General features: G+C 40.0%; 1 protein-coding gene across 2 annotated transcripts in view; it reads right to left on the bottom strand.

Moving 5' to 3' along the window:
* Nucleotides 1-20,831, bottom strand: part of LOC143024163 (glutaminyl-peptide cyclotransferase-like) — a 107,119-nt gene that overhangs the window by 42,803 nt on the left and 43,485 nt on the right. The gene's annotated exons all lie outside the window — the stretch shown is intronic.

Here is a 20,831-nt window from a genome sequence, read left to right as displayed (position 1 = left end):
GTTCTACTCAGAAGGTGCTATGATATTGGGGGCTTGCCCTCCTTTCATCATCTCAAGTGTTGCCTTATGAAGGCGTGAATCTTCAACACCATTAGATATCAAGTCATGGTAAGATAAAAAATTGTTGCAAAAGAAAAAAATCCTACTCAATAGTGATTAATTATAGGATTAATTCTGTAGTAAAATATGGTTATACATAACACAGGTAAGGAATTTGTCTATTACATTTTGTTGTCTAGGTATATGGGTCAAGAATATATATATATATATATATATATATATATATATATATATATATATATAATATATATATATATATATATATATATACATTTTTTCCAAAATGCTTGGGACTGGAAGTGAATTGGATTTCTGGTTTTTTAGTTTTCAAAATATACGGTAGTATAGTACAGGTATTTGTATATATGAATGGGTACATGGTGATGAGATCCATTTACATTTAATAGTACTGGTGCTTTACTGCAATCTCTTATGGGGCTCATACACAACTTCAATATTATTCTATCTCTTAAGATTTTTTAATTCACAATTATATCAGCCTTTGAACTCTCAATCTCTAGATTTCTTAAGTTAAAACATCCCTTAAAGCACATTTGTGGTTTTGGGTGTTAGCCTTTATTTGGAGCTATATATGTCCATGTGTGGAGTGATGCATAATAATGAGCTTACACAGGGAGGCACTCAACCTTAGTCAAAATAATAATTTTTGACCTGTGTATTCAGATTGCCAGGGCATGTACCAGTCAGTGGAAGCTGTCAGATTTTGACTTGAATCCACATGGTACAAAATGATGTTGAAACAAATTTACCACAACAACAAATGATGTTATGCTATATTGGGGGATGAGAAGAAATACAATGGTAAGCTATATCTCCTTCACTACAGTGACATTACCTCAGCCATATAAAATTAAGTCATTTGGTATTTGTCAGAATAAAATACTGCTATTCATGTACCTCACTATGGCACTGAAGTCAGTGGCGACAGTGTTCAACTCTATCATTATGGTGACATTAAAAAAAATATATATATATATATATATATATATATATATATATATATATATATATATATATACAGGTAAACGTCGACTTACGATGGCCGCGACTTACGATTGTTCGACTTTACGATGACGACGACGACGACGACGATATGATAATTTAACCCCTTCCATACGGTGCCGAACACGTAGGCGTCATGAGGAGCAAGTGGATTCGCGACGCTGCCATATCGGCGTCTTGATTATATTTATTGTAGTCGCCCCTGTGTTTTTACATTCTCTCAAATGTGCCCTGAATCCCATTCTCTGTGGTTTTCAAAATTCGCGGGGTGAAAGAGAGAACGATCGATATAAGCGGTGACTATATTTTATGATGCGAGTATTATTACGTCACGTCGTACGGCTGGCATTGGCTGCTGCCCGCGAGATTTAAGTTCCGTACTGAAAATACATATTATAGTGTTTGAATATGGTAAAAAGGATAAAAATAATTAAATAAACTACTGTACATGTTTAATAGGCTATATTCAGTATCTCTGGTGGTTAATATACAGGTAGGCTAGGTACAGTGACCACGGAACAGAGTGATACACAAATTGGGGATCGACTTACGATGAAATCGTCTTACGATGGCTCTATCGAAACCTAATGCCATCGTAAGTCGACGTTTACCTGTATATTTTTATATTTATATATGTATATACAGTAAACTCGCACTTATCCGAACGCATTTAAACTGAATAATCGCATTAACCGAATATTTTCTCAATACGGTAGCCATCGCTTTAACCGAACATATTTGGATCTCAACCGAACATTCAAACACCCCGCCGCCTCTTCCGCCACCCCCGCGCCACCCGCAAGCTTCACCAAGTGCTCACACGGTGGCAGCACACTCCATGTTTACACCTGATTGGCTGTTTGGCGGTACATACATTCGTGAGTCCTCTCGGTGACGATACAGTATCACAAGCTCTCCTTAAACATTTTCTCTTTATACTCTATAGAATATGTTTATGAACTATTATAAGCATTTCCATGTGTATGTTAAGTTTACAGGTACGAATATTGCAGCTGACATTACCACATAAAACTCTACGGGAATGAAACATACAAAGTCGGATTAACCGAACATTTCGGTTAATCGGACATTTCTAATCCCCCTTGGAGTTCGGATAAGTGGAAGTTTACTGTATATATATATATATATACATATACAGTATTTACCTAGTATTTTGCGGGAAGAGGAGCTATGCTCGTGGTGTCCCACCTTTGTATCTCGCAGTGCCTAGTTTGCTTTGAAACTCATGAATGGTTTTTGCACTATTTCATTGTTCAGTTTCTAGTTTGCTTTGAAACTCATGAATGGTTTTTGCACTATTTCATTGTCCAGTTTCTAGTTTGCTTTGAAACTCATGAATGGTTTTTGCACATACTATTTCATTGTCCAGTTTGTTCCAAGTGTCCACTACTCTATGTGGAAAACTGTTTTTCTTCATTTCTCTTCTGTAACTATGTTTTTTTTATTTTCTTTCCATTTCCTCTTGTGTTTCTCTTGTCCCACTTTAGTAAGTTCTCTCTATCAAGTATCTCTGTGCCTTTCATGATTCTGTAGATGGTCAGAAGGTCACCTCTCTCTCTTCTTTGCTCCAGCATCAGTAACTCCAGTTTAGCCAATCTCTCTTCATATAATGGGTTCGCAAGTGCAGGTGACACTTTTGTTGCCACTCTCTGGATTCTTTCTATTTTCTTTATATTCTTTTTGGTACTGGGTGACCACAATGTCACTGCATGCTCTAGTCTAGGCCTTATCAATGTAACCAAATTTTTTTTTATCATGTCTTCATCCAAGAATGCAAATGCCACTTTTATTGATCTTAGCAAGTTCTAAGCCTCCCCAACAATTTTGTTAATCTGTTTATCATAGGACAAGTCATTTGTGATAATTACCCCCAAACCTTTTTCGGATCCTACCTTCTTTACCTTCTTGGTTCCAATTGTACATTTTCCTGATATTCTGTTTTTGTTTTTTCCAAACTCCATTATGCTACACTTCTTAGTATTAAAGTCCACTTCCCATTTCTGACTCCAGTTCCATAACTTATTCAGGTCTTCTTGCAGTGCTTCACAGTCCTTTTCAGTTTCTACTTACAGTTTGGCATTGTCTGCAAAGAAGCTCATGTAACATTTCACATCCTCGTCCATGTCCATGTCATTCACATAAATAGCAAACATTATCGGTGCCAATACAGATCCTTGCAGTACTCCACTGTTCACCTCTTTCCAATCTGAATATTTTTCTCTGAGCACTACTCTCATCTTTCTACCAGTCAGGAAGTCCTCCATCCATTTTAGTAGGTTCCCTTGTATTCTTCCTACGTGTTCCAGTTTTTTTTTTGTAATTTTCTGTGTGGTACTTTGTCAAAAGCTTTTTGTAAGTCTAGGAAGGCACAATATATATATATATATATATATATGTTTGTGTGTATACACACACATACATATGCATATAGTGAATTTTATAGAAGAGTTTTCTTGGCCTGGTCAGCAGTCAGCCTGCCTCCCCCACAGGGAGATATTTTTTGTTCTACCCTCCACACTTGAGGAGAATTTGGTTCTCCTCAAATTCAAGGGAGACATTCACCTCTTCTGCTATATGCATGATCTTGTGCTGGTAGTCACTAAGGGCAGCTGCCTCTTCAAAGGGCTCAGCAGGCTCTCAACCATGTCTTCAAGGAATGTGAATGGCTTGGACTGAAGATCTCAATGGCCAAGACCACAACAATGAGTCTGAGAATGCAGATACAATACCCCTTCTTACTCTTAAGGACAATGGAATATCCTGGGTGCCCATCTATCAATACATAAGCATCTGGATCAACTCCAGGTTCTCCTTTGTTCTGGAGATCAGGTACCTCCATGAAGCCATGAAGATGACACTAAATCACCTCATAGCTATGACAGGGCCCTGGCTGGGTGAAGGGCACAAGGTCCTCCAAACATACTATATTCAAGCAGTATGTTCTGCAGTGAACTATACTGCTGTGGCCCTCATCTCCTTCAGATCATGGGACAGGCTTGAGGTCCAGAAAAACCAGGTTCTCCACACCATCACTGCACCCCCTCCATGAACTCATGCGAAGAATTTAAGTCAGTAGGCAGGAGTTACCATCTTTGCCTACAGGCAGAGAGGCTCACTTCCTGTCTTCTCATTTGGCTTCTGACCAGCATAAAGGTGATATCAAGGCCTCCTTTCTGAGTGCCCTGGATGTCAAGGAAGACTTCCACTGGCCACTTGTGGAAGGCCCATGCAGTGCATGCAATCTGCACATTTAGAATTTGGAGACTGGTTCATCATTAAGCTCTGGACAGCCCTCATTCAAATTATACCCTCCATCCTCCCTGTGGCAATACCCATGCACCAACTTCCAAATTTCCCACCTTACTATGAAGAAGGCTGACTGTAAAACAGTATGATTATGGCCCATGGTCCTCAAGGCTATAAGGTCCATCCCCCCCACCACACACACACACACCTAGCGACATCATAGTACACTGATGGCTCTGTGGACCCCCTCACAGGTGGGCATGGCACAGTTTTTGCATCCACCAATGGAGTAACTATGTTATGGAGAATGAGTGACGGCAGCTCCACTTTACGGACGAAGTTTGTTGCCATCTCCAAGGCCCTGAGTCACACTCTCTCTGCTGGGCATGGAGCAGTTGTGTTCCACACTCAATGAGTGCTACTGGCGTCATTCGTTTGGGGAAAAATGGATGACATCTACATAAAGATATAACATTCATACACCTTTATGGGAGAATATATATATATATATATATATATATATATATATATATATATATATATATATATATATATATACACACACACACACACACACTTTCAACGAACGGACGGCTTGACGAACGCTCTGAAGAAAAGTGCAGATTGTGGATACCAACGCAAAGAGAAGTGCCTTTTTGTATTTGCAGGGGGGGGGGGAATTGCTCGTGAGGTAGTGGGAAAGTAAGGAAAGAGGAGAGGGGGAGGGATTACTGGGGAATGGAAGGTAATGAGGAGGTGGAGGAAATGGCCCTGACGGGCCGCCGGGTAGACAAAAGACCCCAAGACGAGTTGGATGATAACATGTCTAATAGGAATGTGAAGATTAGAGGTATAGATAGGAGCAATATAGCAGAAAGTGATGAGAATATTTTCAAGGGATTTAAAGAGAGTGGGGGGGACTCAAACCCCCCCCGACTGACAAGACTAGAGATGAAGGTTGATAAGGTGATCGAGGACTTGGAGAGTAGGTTAGGTCATATGAACACCATTTTAAAAAGGGTTGAAAGATTGGAAGAACTGGAAAAGGCGAATAAAAACTTAACTGATGAAATAGAAGAACTAAAAAGACAGTTAAGAGAGGTAAAGGGGGAGAATGAGGAATTGAAGAAGAATAGTAAAGAAAACAGAGAAACAATAGCTAAAGAAAGTAAAAATTGGAAGCAAACCCAAGAAGGAAATAAGATTTCATTCACTGACATAGTCAAACAGCAATTGAAAGAACATACTGAAGACTCAGTTATTAAAGTGATGAGACAAAAGGAGAATATAGTAAGGGATTTAGCAGACAAGAAGAAATGTATAATTATATTAGGAATGGAAGAGAAACACAACACAGATAGAACCACAAGAATCAAAGAGGAAAATGAAAAAGTAAGCCAATTACTAGAATCAATTCAGGAACATGAAACAGGAATTATGAAACAAATCAAAGAGAAATTTAGACTCGGAAAGTATAGCACAGACAAGACCAGACCAATTAAGATTAAATTCAAGTCACAAACAACGGCAGAGAATATCTTATCCAAAACAGGGAAACTAGCAACAAGTGAACAACACAAAAAGATATGGATAAAAAGAGAAATGAATAAAGAGGAAAGAGAGGAAGAAAAGCAGAAAAGACTGGAAGCTAAGACAAAAAACGAGAACAGAACGGAGTCAGAGAAAGAGAGATTCTATTGGAGAGTAGTGAACATGAAACTAAGGAAGTTCGACATACAAAAGAAAAACATAAGGGAAACAGAGAACACAATGGAAGTGGCAGAAAACTAAGAGTGTCTTACACAAATATAGATGGATTAATAACAGGATTGAATGAGCTGAATGATTATTTGAAAGAAAAAGAACCGGACATAATGGGAATTGTAGAAACAAAATTAAAAGGCCCACTACCACCCAACAGTGTAGGACATGATGCATACAATTATTGGATTAGAAACAGAGAGAAAAAGCAAAGGGGTGGAGTTATGTTCCTGACTAAGAAGGATATAAACGTGAAAGGTGTCATATATGGAAAGAATACAGTAGAGATGATTATGATAGAAGTGGAAGACAGAGATAAGAAGAGCAGAAAATTTGTGATCAATTATGTGCCTCCGAAAACAGCCTCATGGGAGGAGAGTGAATATAAAAGTATGTTAGAGGACACAAAGATAGCATTAACTAAAATAATGGAAGACGGAGGAAGAATAGTTATGATGGGCGACTTTAATTGCAAAGAAATCTGCTGGGAAGAAATGACAGCAAAGAGTGGTGATGACTCATGGGGAAATGCTCTACTTGAGATGATTACTGACCATTCAATGACACAATGGATACAAGAGAACACTAGGTATAGAAATGAAGAAGAACCATCGAGGCTAGACTTAATAATTACATCTGAACCTAGAATAGTGGACAAGATTGAATATAAAACACCAATAGGTAAAAGTGACCACATATTGATTGAACTGGAACTTAATGAAGAAAAATATATGAAAAGAAATGAACAATATAGAAAAGGAAGAATGATGTATGAAAAAACAAACTTTGATAAAATAAGAGAATTCTTCCAACAAGAAAACTGGGAAGAAATATACAAAGAAGAAACATCAGTGGAAGAGAAATGGAATATTTTGACAAAAATTTACAAAAAAGGAGTGGAAAAGTATGTCCCAAGACAAAAACAAGAAAAAGAATATGTAAAATGCTGGTACAACAAAAGTTGTAGGGAGTTAAAAGACAAAAGAGACAAAGCCTGGACCAGATGGAAAAAAGACAGAAGATCTGAAAAATGGAAAATATATACTGGTTATAGAAATGAATATGTACAAAAGTGCAGAGAGGAAAAAAGAAAATATGAAAAAGATGTTATAGAAAAGTGTAAAGATCAACCAAAACTATTCTACAGATTTGTAAACAATAAACTGAAAAACAAACAAGACTTGGAGAAATTGAGACAAGGAGGAGTTGAATACACTGAGGAAATGGAAATGGCAGAAATTATGAACAAACATTTTAAATCAGTGTTTACAAGGGAAAATATACAACCTGAAGAGATTGAGTGGAAAGAAAAAGTCCCCCTATGGAAGAAATAGAAGTAACAAAGAATGAAATATTGACACACTTGGGTAATTTTGATGTCAGAAAATCGCATGGGCCAGATGAAATAGCAAACTGGATTCTGAAAGAATGCAGGAATGAACTGGCAGACAAAATACATAGCATAATAAGCAGTTCCTTAAAAGAAGGAAAAGTTCCAGAAGATTGGAAAAAAGCAAATATAGTACCTATATATAAAGGAGGAAATAAAGAAGAACCTACCAATTATAGACCAGTCTCTCTAACAAGTACAATAGCAAAAATTTGTGAAAGAATTATCAAAAGTAGATGGGTAAAATACTTAGAAAAAAACAACGTACTAAATCCAAGGCAATTTGGATTCAGACAAGGACGGTCATGCGTCACCAATTTAATATGTTTCTATTCAAGGCTAATAGATATAATACAAGAAAGAGATGGATGGGCTGATTGTGCATTTCTAGACCTAAAAAAAGCTTTTGACAAAGTACCACATAAGAAGTTGCTTAAGAAATTAGAATATGAAGGAGGAATACAAGGTAAATTGCTAAATTGGATGGAAGACTTTTTGCAAGAAAGAAAAATGAGAGTAGTGATAAGAGATCAGCACTCAAAATGGAATGAAGTAATAAGCGGTGTCCCGCAGGGAACAGTTCTGGCCCCAATAATGTTTGCTATATATATTAATGATATGGATGAAGGAATTGAAAGCTATATGAGCTTCTTTGCAGATGATGCAAAACTACTGAAAAGAGTGAAAACTGAAGAAGATTGTGAATCACTACAGAGGGATCTAAATAAAGTACAAGAATGGAGTAGGAAGTGGGAGATGGAGTTCAATACAAAAAAGTGTAGTATAATGGAATTTGGAAAAAGCAAAAACAGAATAGCAGGATCATATAATTTGGGAGAAGAAGGAATAAAAAAAGTAGAAAATGAGAAGGACCTGGGAGTCATTGTTATGAATAATATGTCACCTGAGAAACATATAAATAAGATTTTTGGAGAAACTTATAATTTAATAAGAACAATCAAAGTGGCATTTACATACCTGGATGAAGAAATGGTGAGGAAAATCCTAATCACCCTGATAAGACCAAGATTGGAATATGCAGCAACGATATGGTCACCAAGTACAAAAAAATGTATAAAAAAACTTGAAAGGATACAAAGAGCAATTACAAAACTGGCACCAACACTCTCAAAACTATCATATGAAGAGAGACTACAAAAACTTAAACTACAGACACTAGAGCAAAGAAGAGAGAGAGGAGATTTGATAGCTATTTACAGAATCATGAAAGGCATAGAAATTACTGATAGAGAGAATCTGATAAAATGGGATGACAGAAATACAAGAGGACACGGAAAGAAAATAAAAAAAGGCAGCTATAGAAGAGATTTTAAAAAGAACAGCTTTCCTCACAGAGCAATAGACAGTTGGAACAAGTTAGATGAGAAAGTGGTGTGTGCAAAAACAATACATGAATTTAAAAATAGTTTAGATAAAATGAGATATGAAGACGGGACCCCACGAGCATAGCTCCCCTTCCCGTAAAATACAACTAGGTAAATACACAGTAGGGGTGTGCCGATTAATCGGCATCGACAAAAATCGACACTTTTTTGGTGAATCGGCATCGGCGGGAATCGGCATTATTATTATTATTATTATTATTATCATTATTATTTATCTATTTTTTTTAAGGGATTCAACATCGGCAATATTTTACCGATGCCATTTCAGTAATTCACCTATTATCCATTGTTCTGAGCATATTATGTGCTATATGAGATACCACTACCGAATAAGCATAGCTTTATTTTATTTTCACATAGCATCACAACCGTAGGGAATGAGATGGCTATAGGAATATGCTGTGGTAGTAGCAAGCCTACACTATCTAGTGCCACAACACACGTTTTGAAAATATTATGCAGAGGTGATAAAATCTGCAGACACAGGGTCGTACGACTGGAGAAACTTTTAAAATAGCAGCACAAGTCAGAGCGAATGTTACAGCAAATTATATTAATTTTCTATTTTATTTTTGTATTTCTTATATAAAATTATTTTCTAACCAGCAAAGTTTCTACAGCAGAAATTAAACGAGAGTAATATGGGAGTAAATCGTCCAGGTGTCCGTGGACACAGTCAATTTTACCTGCTTATAAGTGTGAAATTTCGGCAGACGGATTTACTCCCACTTCGCAGCAATTTATAGCCAATCGAATTGTATTTATACTGTAAAGAATTTTTTTTATGTATTTTGACAAGTAAATACATAACAATACATCTTTGTCCTTTTTGACAATAACAGCTATGACTTTGACTCATGTTTAGATGATTTGCTGTCAAATTCACAATCACACAAGTCAAATTTGGACAAAGTGAAACTTCAAAGAAAAAAAAAAAGAAAATCTTAATCCGTTCTGACACTACAAAGCGAAATTTATCAATTTTGTTCCCTCCCACAGGAACCATGTGACTCAGATTTTTTGAGTTGGTGCAGAGACAACCACAACTCATATCCTGAACTTGGAAAAGTTGCCAACAAAATGCTGTGCTCTCCACCATCTTCAGTGGAGAGTGAACGCCTCTTCAGCATTGGTGGTAATGTCTACACCCCACACCGTAACCGGTTGACTCCAGAAACAGGGGAGAAATTGATGCTGTTGAACTTCAATTTGCGAATGTTTAACTCTGACTAACCCATGGAATGCGACAGTACTCAGGTGAGTCAGCATGTCGAAAATAGATAAATAGTTTCACTGAGTTTTTTTGTTTCCGGAATTTATGCCCAGACACATATTTTGAATATATATATATATATATATATATATATATATATATATATATATATATATATATATATATATATATATATATAATTTTTTGGCCATTTCCCGCATTTCATGGGTCAACTATTAGATAGTAGAGACTGAGTTAGGTTTAGATTTTACTATTAAGTTAGGATTAAGAAACCGATTATTAAAATTTACACTCTGCACCTGTGTTTTATTAAAACCATGCATTATATCATTCAAGTTACTTGAAGTTAGTAGTTACATAAAAACCTATGAAATAGTTAATTTTTAACCTCTTTTTCAACCGATAGAAAAATATACACACATTGCTAATCATAAAGTGGCCAATCAATAAGCACTTCATTAAATTCATTCAATTATTAACATCCAATAACTTAACAATTGGTGTGCACAAATCTAGATTATAAAACAACCAAAAATCATGGTTTAATTACTTTTAGATTAAAAACTGATATACCGTAATTATATAAAGTGGAATCGGCATCGGTATTGGTATCGGGAACTAAGAATGAATAGGAATCGGCATTGGTATCAGTATCGGCATCGGCAACTAACAGTGAACAGGAATCGGCATTGGCATCGGTATTGGCATCGGCAAAAAAAAAAAAATGGCACACCCATATATATACTGTATATATATATATATATATATATATATATATATATATATACATATATATATATATATATATATATATATATATATACATATATATATATACTGTATATATATATATATATATATATATATATATATATATATATAAGGGATGAAGCCTAAGGTGTGCTTCAATCTCACCAGCACCATATGTTCATCAACCAGAGTAACCCCTGTAATGGCAAGCAGTTGTCTAGCTTTGAATACAAGTACACGTACCCCCTTGAAGTGGGCAAACCTTCCCATACTCTTCACCTCAGACTATCTATCTATATATCAAGGGTTTTGTCCCCATTACCAGGGTGACCCCCAAAGTCAAAAGGCATATATCCACCCCCACCCATTCCACTCCCAACACCATTTCTTCCCTCTCATCTTTACTCATCACTGATGATGGGTCATCCCTGTATCCCGCCCATTCCCTTGGTCAGAAGCAATGCAGCAAGGCACAGCACATCCAAAATAGGTGTCATGTTCCATGACGCATCACTGACACAAAGCGGTGCGGGTATGGCACCATAAGCCACATCTTAGCAAGAGCCATAGTGCTCGCCATCCTTAGTAAACTTATTTTAACATTAGAGTCAACAAAATATTAGGTTATCTTAAATTATATAATAAGATAAAAATTTGAATTAGGCTTTTTCTCATGTGAACGTGACTAGTTGCAGGAGATTTGCAAGCCAGCAGCGGAGTACACAACTCGGGCATTCTACGACTAAGGTCATAAGTCACCATAACATTGATGTCACGAAGTAGTATCCTCATTATTTTAAAAGGTGTTCATATATTAGTTTAGATAACTAGAAATGGATAAATTGTGACCCTTCTACAAAAAAAAAATGGATTGTATCAATCCAGGCAAATATGAATTGAGTAGGCCTAAAAATGTACAAATCAGCACTCGATGATGGCAATTGTGTTGCGCGGTCCAAGATAAAAGGGGGACGATGCTGGCAATGCCTTTCTCTCTGATGCCAGCTCACACTCCATTCTCACCCCAAGTTATGTAAGTCAATGAACATATTTTTATACAATGTGAATTAAAATAGTTTTCACTACATCATTTTATTTACATCCTGTTGAAGTAAAGAAAATACCTTAAAAGGCAAACACGCTTAAACTCATGACACATAAATGGGGGTATTTTGTCCGGAATAAATTTTCTTTTTCAAATAATTTGTGTGTGCAAAATTCTCGAGAGGAAATAGGAAATAGAAAAAAGTAGAGAAGTTGGGTCACCAAGTGAATTCAAATTGTGATCGATCATAGAAACAGAAGCGTGTCTGCCATATTTGTTGTTTACATACAGTGTCAGCCATACTTGTGTTCAAAATACAATTGGTCTTCTAATAGAGGATGTCTCGTTCAAATAGTTCAAACAGCACCGAAAATAGTCATGACTTCGAGGGACTCTCACAGGTAGGAGGGAGATATTGTGATATACGAGACGAGAGGAGAGAGGAATATTATGATGTAAGAGATGATAGGAATGAAAGATATTATGATATAAGAGGCGATAGGACTGAGATATATTATGATGTAAAAGACGATAGGAATGAGAGGTATTTTGATGTGAGAGACGGTAGCAGCGAGAACAGAATAGATGAATTCAATTGGATACAAGAAGCAGAATTGCGCGACTTCGAGGAATTTCCACAGGTATGGGGCAGATATCATAGTAGGGAGGATGAAACGAGATAAGATAGGATAGATGAAGGGCTGCCAAGGACAAGAGAGAAATATTAAGTGGAAGAAGTTAGGATTGAAAATGAAAGACTTCCACGGGAAAGAGGTAGACACTTTGACATGATAATAGGTAATGTTAGTGGAATTAGAATACGTAGGGAGCCTAGAGCTGAATCACGTAGTAAGGTCTATTCTAGATGAGGGACAAGACTCAAAGGGAAACAAATAGGGTTGGAGCAAGACAGCCTGCGCAACAGTCAACTGGGGTGAGTAGTGAAGGAAGTGTAGTGCATCATAAAACCCAGTCATCTTATCCCCAAGTCTACCGGAAGGAATCCAGAATTATTATTTTCTCCATTCAAAGACATAGCGAAACAATTAGGATGGAAAAAGGACCTCTGGTTAGTGAGAATAAACACCGTGTGAGATCGAAACCTTTATTGGTACAACGATTCGCTTGTTACAGTTTTTTCAAGTACAGACATGGCAAACACTCTGAGTATATATAGGCCGACGGGGAAGGAACTGGGAGAGGTTATCAGGGAGGGGTGGGTGGTAGGTGGAGGGGCGGAGGGGGGTGAGAAGGGGGACGGGTGGGACTTGGTGGAGATAAAGGAGGACATTTCGGACAGTTTGTTGAAGTGGACTAAGGGGGACATTTCATACATTTGTATAATGCGGGTAACAGATGGATGATAGGAGGGGCGATGTTAAACATGCCTCTGTTCTGCTCAATGGTTTTGAAGCTTTGAATGGCGGCCGCTTCGAGGCATTTCCTCCTCACCCTGTCTGGTTCACTAAAAAGAAGCTCTGCGTTATCCCAATCCATCAGGTGGTCGTTGGTGTTCCGGTGGATAACACAGGCGTTGGTGGTGATGTTGTTCCGGGAATCGTAGCGATGCTCCCGGATCCGGGTCTTCAGGTCACGGGAGGTCTCGCCGATGTATACTTTATCACATCCAGCACAGGGTATGCGGTAGACACCAGCGTTTTTTCCCCACATCTCGTCCTGGCTGTCACTCCTTATAGAGAGCTCTTTGATAGTTCTGCTGGACTGGCCCACTACCTGTATGTTGCAACGCCCAAGTGACTTAAATTCGCCACCGGCATCCCGAAACCCAACCAGAACATCGACCTCGTCACGAAGAACTACAGGCACAAAGACAGCGAATTCCAGCAAGGCTACATACAAGGAGTACTAACCTCGGCACTTTGCGACCCTTCCAATCCTACTTTACCCAAGAGATACTTTCGAGCGTTGGAGGCACTCGCCAAGGACCCCGCCGTCAGAATCACCACCGCGGACAAAGGTGGAGGAGTGGTGGTGATGGACGCATCATCCTACCTACATAAGATGACTGACCTCCTCAGCGATGAAAATACTTACACCAAAGTCACCCAGGCGAAAGTGGACGTCGAGACAAATAACTTCCTTAAGGCAGCCAGGAGGATTCTTAGGAAATCAGAAACTGGTAAGTGTTTACTTCACCTCTTGCCAAACCTCCCACGTTCAGCCACCCTGTATGGGCTCCCAAAAACCCACAAGCCCAATATACCCATGAGACCCATTACATCAGGGATCGGGAGTGCGCCACACAAACTGGCAGGTGCACTGGCCAAACATTTGTCTCGCCTTTTGGGTACCATCAGCGGTGCTCATTTGAAACACTCAGGGGACCTATTGAATAGGATTAAGGACGTTCCTGCTCGCAACAAAACGCTGGCCAGCCTGGATGTGACTTCGTTATTCACACGTGTCCCGACCCTTAAAGCGATTGACCTCCTTAGGGCTAAAATCACTAGTTCCGACACTGACCTCCCTATTCCCCCCAATGACTTTGTGGATTTAATACAGCTTTGTGTCCAATTCAATTATTTCAAATTCCAGGACCAGTACTTTCACCAAAGGTTTGGCATGGCCATGGGCTCTCCTTTGAGCGCTGTCCTTGCCAACCTGTTCATGGAATTTTTAGAAGCAGGGCCTTTCTCAGATATCGTTCCTGGCAACGTAGTATGGCTTCGCTATGTGGATGACATACCACTAATTTCCCCCAGACGGTTTGACATCCCCAAACTCCAAGCGGCACTGAACGAGGTTGAGCCATCCACACAGCGCTCGTAGAGGTCGGACGTCTCTTCAAACCAGCTCTCTCAACAAACTCTCAGGAATCTTCGCCGGCCGGTGGTAGCGAGGAGAAATATCTCCTTGCTGCTGCCGGTCTGGCATGGCCGACCTCTACGTTGACGTCGGCAGGCGGGTTTACACCAAGACAAATACACACATGTCCCAAGTCACATAAATCTCTGTTTTCAGAGTAGTGCTTGGAAGAAAAGAGGCACACGCACACTTCGTTGCTGGCAAAGCAGAGGCCCAAACCGTCTCACTCAGAACCCTCAATCTGATCGCAGGCTGGTCGACGGAGAGACTTGGGACACCTCTCTGTCCAATCGGCCCGCAACCTAACGCTGGCCTCTTCGCTGACGCTGGTGAGCGAGTTTACACTTCTGACATTTACACACAATTCCCAATCGCGTAATTCTCTGTTTTCAGAGTTGTGAGTGGAAGGAAAGAGATCATACAACACCCGCCCGTCTGCCCCTCCCTCGCACCGCCACTGAATCAACTCTTCAGGAACTCAAACCCAACCTGGGGAAAAACAGGCAACGCACGCCCCACCTGTGGCTTATCAGGAACGCGCTCGCCAGCGGTGGTGGCGAGGAGTTATATCTCCTTTGCCGCTGCCGGTCTGGTTACGGACCGATCTCTTCGTTGACGTCGGCAGGCGGGTTTACACCGCCCGCCTGCCCACCCCACCCCCCTCGCACCGCCACTGAATCAACTCTTCAGGAACTCAAACCCAACCTGGGGAAAAACAGGCAACGCACGCCCCACCTGTGGCTTAACAGGAACGCGCTCCACACACGGGAAGTGAACTCTACTCACTTCCCGTAAGATACACACACACACCTCTCACGAACATAGCCACGCCACACGCACAAACATCTACACTTACTTTTTCTTCGACTAAAATTCGCTTCCTTTCTAACTTTCTCTTCTACTACATCTCATTTCAGTTTACCTCCCACTAAAGATTTTTCCGTTTTTCCACCTTTCTCTACTACTACGCCTCCTACCATTTTCTAAATTTTCGTTGGTGATCCTAATCCTAACCCCTGCGTCAGCGCCTCCGTCCAAGCTCCCGGTCCATTTCTCCCGAGCCACGACCACCAATAAACCCCTAATCGCTCGCAAATCGCCCGGTGGCAATAGCCCTCTTTTATACGCTACTATCTTTTCATTTTCTTACAGACACTCTTCCCCTCCCACAAAAACCGATCCCGCGCAAGCGGGTGGTCTTTCCTAGGAATTCAGAATTCAGAATTCAGGACTTGAAAAAGCTGTAACAAGCGAAACGTCGTACCAATAAAGGTTTCGATCTCACACGGTGTTTATTCTCACAGTCTTGTCGGCGTTTGCCATTGTGTTTCACCTCTGGTTAGCAATGATAAGATCTAGCCTAACCTCAAAAGCCTTAAGTGTGTACACAGTGTTTGATAGAAATGGTATATATGATTATGATCAGATTAAGAGCGAAATATTTAAGACATATGATATTTTCCCAGAGTATTTCAGAAAGAAATTCAGGGAAGTTAGGAAGGATATTGGTCATGAATATATGGATCTAACCAGGAATGTGAGGGGTAACCTAGACTATTGGATGCATGCAGAAAATGTGGTTAATCTAGAGATAGCATTGGAAGTGATAGCAATTGAACAACTCCTTGACTTACTGAGCAATGAAACTAGGCTCTATGTAACCAAGCAGAGACATTATTACAAGCGGTGAGTTTTGCGGAAAACTTTGCACCAAGAACAAGCAAAAGTAGGGAGGCATGATACAAACTCAGTGTGAGAACAAAGGCGCTTATGCGATTCTGAGTAAGACATGTGAAACCACAAGTAGGGAATAGGTGAAAAAAAAACCAGTCCAATGTTTCAGATGCGGGAGATTTGGGCACAGAACTCAAGATTATTATGCTAGGCTTGGTGAACAAAGGTACAGGCAGGATATGGGAGGTAAAACAAACTATGCAGGGAATAATGTGTGTAGAAGGAAACAGGAGGTATGTGAATCAGAGTAGGAGATGTTACACCTGCCGCGCCTACGGTCATGGGATAGAAAACTGCCCAAAGGGAAATGAAAACAAGGGGACACACAACTGGAGACAAGAAAAGGACGATAACAAGACAAAGGAGAGGGGAGTAGCAGGCAAGAAGGAAGATAGCAGTTGATGTGTAGATGGAAATATGTTAGACAAGTCGGAAAAAACAGGAGTCAGCCCACCTTGGAATCACCAAGACTAGATAATTTATATTACAACACTTTTCCTGACCAAATTTGTCAGAAGATGTCAAGAAAATAGTCAGACAGTGCGTTGTGTGTCAAGTGACCGGGAAGCCTAACGACTCACATAAGAAGGTACCCATGTGCCATGTTTCTGTCATTGAGGAACCTTTCAGTAGAGTAGTGATTGATTGTGTAGGACCCTCCCAATGACTAAGTCTGGGAAGTCCTTTCTATAATGTACCAAGCCACACGGTATGCTGAAGCGATACCCCTTTCAAACATAAAGGCCAGAACAATCACCAAGGCCTCAATGTCTTATTTTAGTAAGATGGGCATGCCTCGGGAAGTACAAAGTGATAGAGGCAGTAACTTTTTAAGTGGAATATTCAAAAGGGCCCTGGAAGGCTTCAATATAAAGTAGGTGATCGCGTCAGCATATCATCCCCAAAGTCAAGGGTATCTTGAGGGTTTCCATGGAACCTTAAAATGCATGATCAAAACATTTGTGTCAGAATTTGAGAAGGATTGGGATGAAGGTACAGACTTGCTGTTATATACCACTAGAATAACTGTACATGAGGGTCTAGAAATTTCTCCTTTTTACTTGATGTTCAGTAGAACCCTGTGAGAACCTCTTGCATCCTTATATGAATTAATGTTATTAGGGAGCTCAGGTGATAACTCCCCCTACACAAAGCTAGTTGGTACTAACTTCGAGAAGTTGAGGAGGATAGGCAAATAGCAAAAGTAACCTTGAACATTCGCAAAGTACAAGATTATTATGATAGGAATTCAGTTAGGAGGGAATTAAGTGTTGGAGATTATGTATTGATATCTCTTCAAATGACCTCTGTAAGAGGCCGGTAGATAGAGGTAGAACTTTAAGGTAGATCAGAGTAGATCGAGAGGTAGATGGAGAACGAATGCTAATCCAGGGTTAGTTATTATGAAAACTTGTGAGGGCGGCGGCCGACGGCCGACAGGCGACAAGGAAAGCTGAGTCAGACTCGTGCCTTGTATATGTAACATAATGCAGAGTGTCGCCTGGTGGTTGTAATATTGTTTTGTAAGCGGACAAGCCATTTTTTGTTACGACATAATGCTCACGTTGTGATATCATTTAGAAGAGTATAACAGCCTCTCTAATTGGAGAAAAAGGCGGAGGAGAAAAATCATTGGTTCAGAAAGGAAAAGTCACGCCCTTAAGGTGTGGCACTTGTTTGAGAAGTAAGAGACTATTGGATGAATGAAAGAGTGATGTCAGAACGAAGGTGGCTTGACGTAATGTAGAGAGTTCCGGAGGGGATTCTCGAGGTGAACTGATTGAGACCAACAAGCATCAGAAAAACTACACCTATTTTATTCACCCCTCAAGATTACCAGGCAAGGGGCCTTAAGAACTACTTTGGAACAAAGAGAATAGAAACGCTCTGAGGAGACGACAGGGGGTGACAACCTCATTGCATCCAAAATATGAGGGACCATTCAAGGTACTTGAGAAAAAAGGGGGAAACAATTACTTGGTGCAAAATCTAATGAGATCAGGAGTGCAACAAGTTCATATGAACCCCCTGAAAGAATTTAAGAGTTGTAAATGAGGAAACAGTTGGTATGATTGAGACAGGACAAGCTGATTGTAACTTTGATTCGGATACTGGGGATCTTAATTTATTCTATGATTTGGACAGGTCAGACATATGTGAGGCATTAGAGGGATCTCTGTCATCACTAGAGGGAGAGATGCGTGAAGAAGTCCGAACATTCCTCTGCAAGAATGCCATGATTTTTTCCTCATCCCCCACCATTACTCAAACGATATCACACGACGTAGTCTTAGAAGATGGAGCCAAACCGATGAGGCTACAGATTGTCGCCCCAGAAGAAGAGGATCATGGAGAAGGAAGTGAAGCAGCTTGTGGATCAATGATTAGTGGAACCTAGTACTAGTCCTTGGGCTTCGCCAGCTGTGCTGGTACCTTAGCCTAGAGGTGAGTGGAGACTATATGTTGATTACAGGAAGGTGAACGCAGTCACAAAAACGGACCTTTACCCTCTCCTCAAAATAGATTATCTCATTGAGGAGGTCGCTGCTCCAAAGTATCTGTCAAAATTGGATTTATTGAAGGGACATCACCAAATCCCCCTTACAAGCAGAGCTAATGAGATATCTGTTTTTGTTATCCCGCACGGGCACTTTCAATATGAAGTGACCCCATTTGGAATGAAAAATAGTGGAGCATCCTTTCAGCACCTTCTAAATTGGCTGGTCAAGGGATTGCCAGGTGTAGAGCATACTCGGATGACATAGTTGTGTTCTCTGACACATGGGATGATCACATGCACAAGTTGAAGGGTTTACTTGACAGACTAAAACAAGCCCAGCTTACTGTGACTCTGAAGAAGAGTGCCTTTGGGAGGAGCACCATCAACTATCTGTACAAATCGTCACTCGATGATAGCACTTGTGTAGCGCGGTCCCAGGTAAAAGGGGGATGACGCTGACACTGCTTCTCTCGCTGACGCCAGCTCACATTCCGTTTCTACCCCCAAGTTATATAAGTCAATGAATATAATGTGAATTAAATTAGTTTCCACTACATCATTTTATTTACATCCTGTTGAAGTAAAGAAAATCCCTTAAAAGGCAAGCACGCTTAAAGTCGTGACATAAGGCTGCTTCACATAATCGGTGACCCCCCTCTCCATTTCCTCATGCAGAAAAATAGCAGCCAGGGAGAAATACTCTCGGGCTGAATCATAATATCATTCATATATAACCACTCACCTAACCACCCAATTCCCTTTCTTGCATCAGTATGATCTACACACAACCATTCTCCACTGACCCCTATCTCCTACCTTCTCCTTTCCTTCCTCAAGACACCACCCTCTTGTTCAACGCCCCTTTCACCCAATCCATCCATCTCATCCTCGGTTGCGCCCTCACATTCACTCCATCCACCCCTGCTTTCCACATATATTTTACTAATCTTTCTTCACTCATTTTTTCCATGTATCTAAACCATCCTAATACTCATTGATCAACCCTATATGACATATCCTTTTCCACTCCCGCTCTCCTCCTCACCTCATTTCTCTAACCTTGTAACCCCTACCATACTTCTCAGACATTTCATCTTAAACACACTTAAACTTTTCCCCTCTGCTTCTCTTAAAAGGCTCTCTGCACTATACAGTGTTGTCGGTACAATCACCCCTTCATATCACCTCCTCTTTGCATTCAGTCCCAGTTGCCTATTTCTCATTACACTTTCTAGTCCTCCAAGGAACACTCTTGTTTCTCTCAATTTACAATTTACCTCCACCTCCACTCCTCCCTTTCCTGCCACATACAACTCCAAATACCTAGAGCTATCCACTTCCTCCAGCCTTTATCCTTTAAGATTCAAAATTGATGCTATGGTCTCCCTTTGTACATCTCATCACTTTACTTTTATCCACATTTACCTTCAACTTCCTCCTATCACGCACCCTCTCAAACTGTCAATAACGCTCTCCCTCAATCGCCCCTCCGACCCTGCCACAAGCACAGTGTCGTCAGCAAACAACAACGGGCTCGCCTCCTACTTTTCTCCCTATTTGTTTCTCTCTCTTTTTTTTTTTTTTTTTTTTTTTTTTTTTTTTTTTTTTTTTTTTTTTTTTTTTTTTTTTTTTTTTTTTTTTTTTTTTTACCATCTCCAATCCCTGGTACATTACCCTCACATTTTCCTCCTGCACCACGCCATCCATGTACACATTGAACAGCCATGCCGACATAACACATCCCCGACGCAATCCCACCTTTACCTCAAACCACTCGCTCTCTTCACTTCTTATTCTAACACTGGCTCTACTATTGTAAAAACTCTTGACTGCTC

Source organism: Oratosquilla oratoria, chromosome 3, assembly GCF_046742065.1.
Source record: "Oratosquilla oratoria isolate Oo_2021 chromosome 3, ASM4674206v1, whole genome shotgun sequence".
Taxonomy (NCBI): domain Eukaryota; kingdom Metazoa; phylum Arthropoda; class Malacostraca; order Stomatopoda; family Squillidae; genus Oratosquilla; species Oratosquilla oratoria.
Note: the sequence above shows the minus strand (reverse complement) of the source record. Positions and strands in the feature narration are given on the sequence as shown.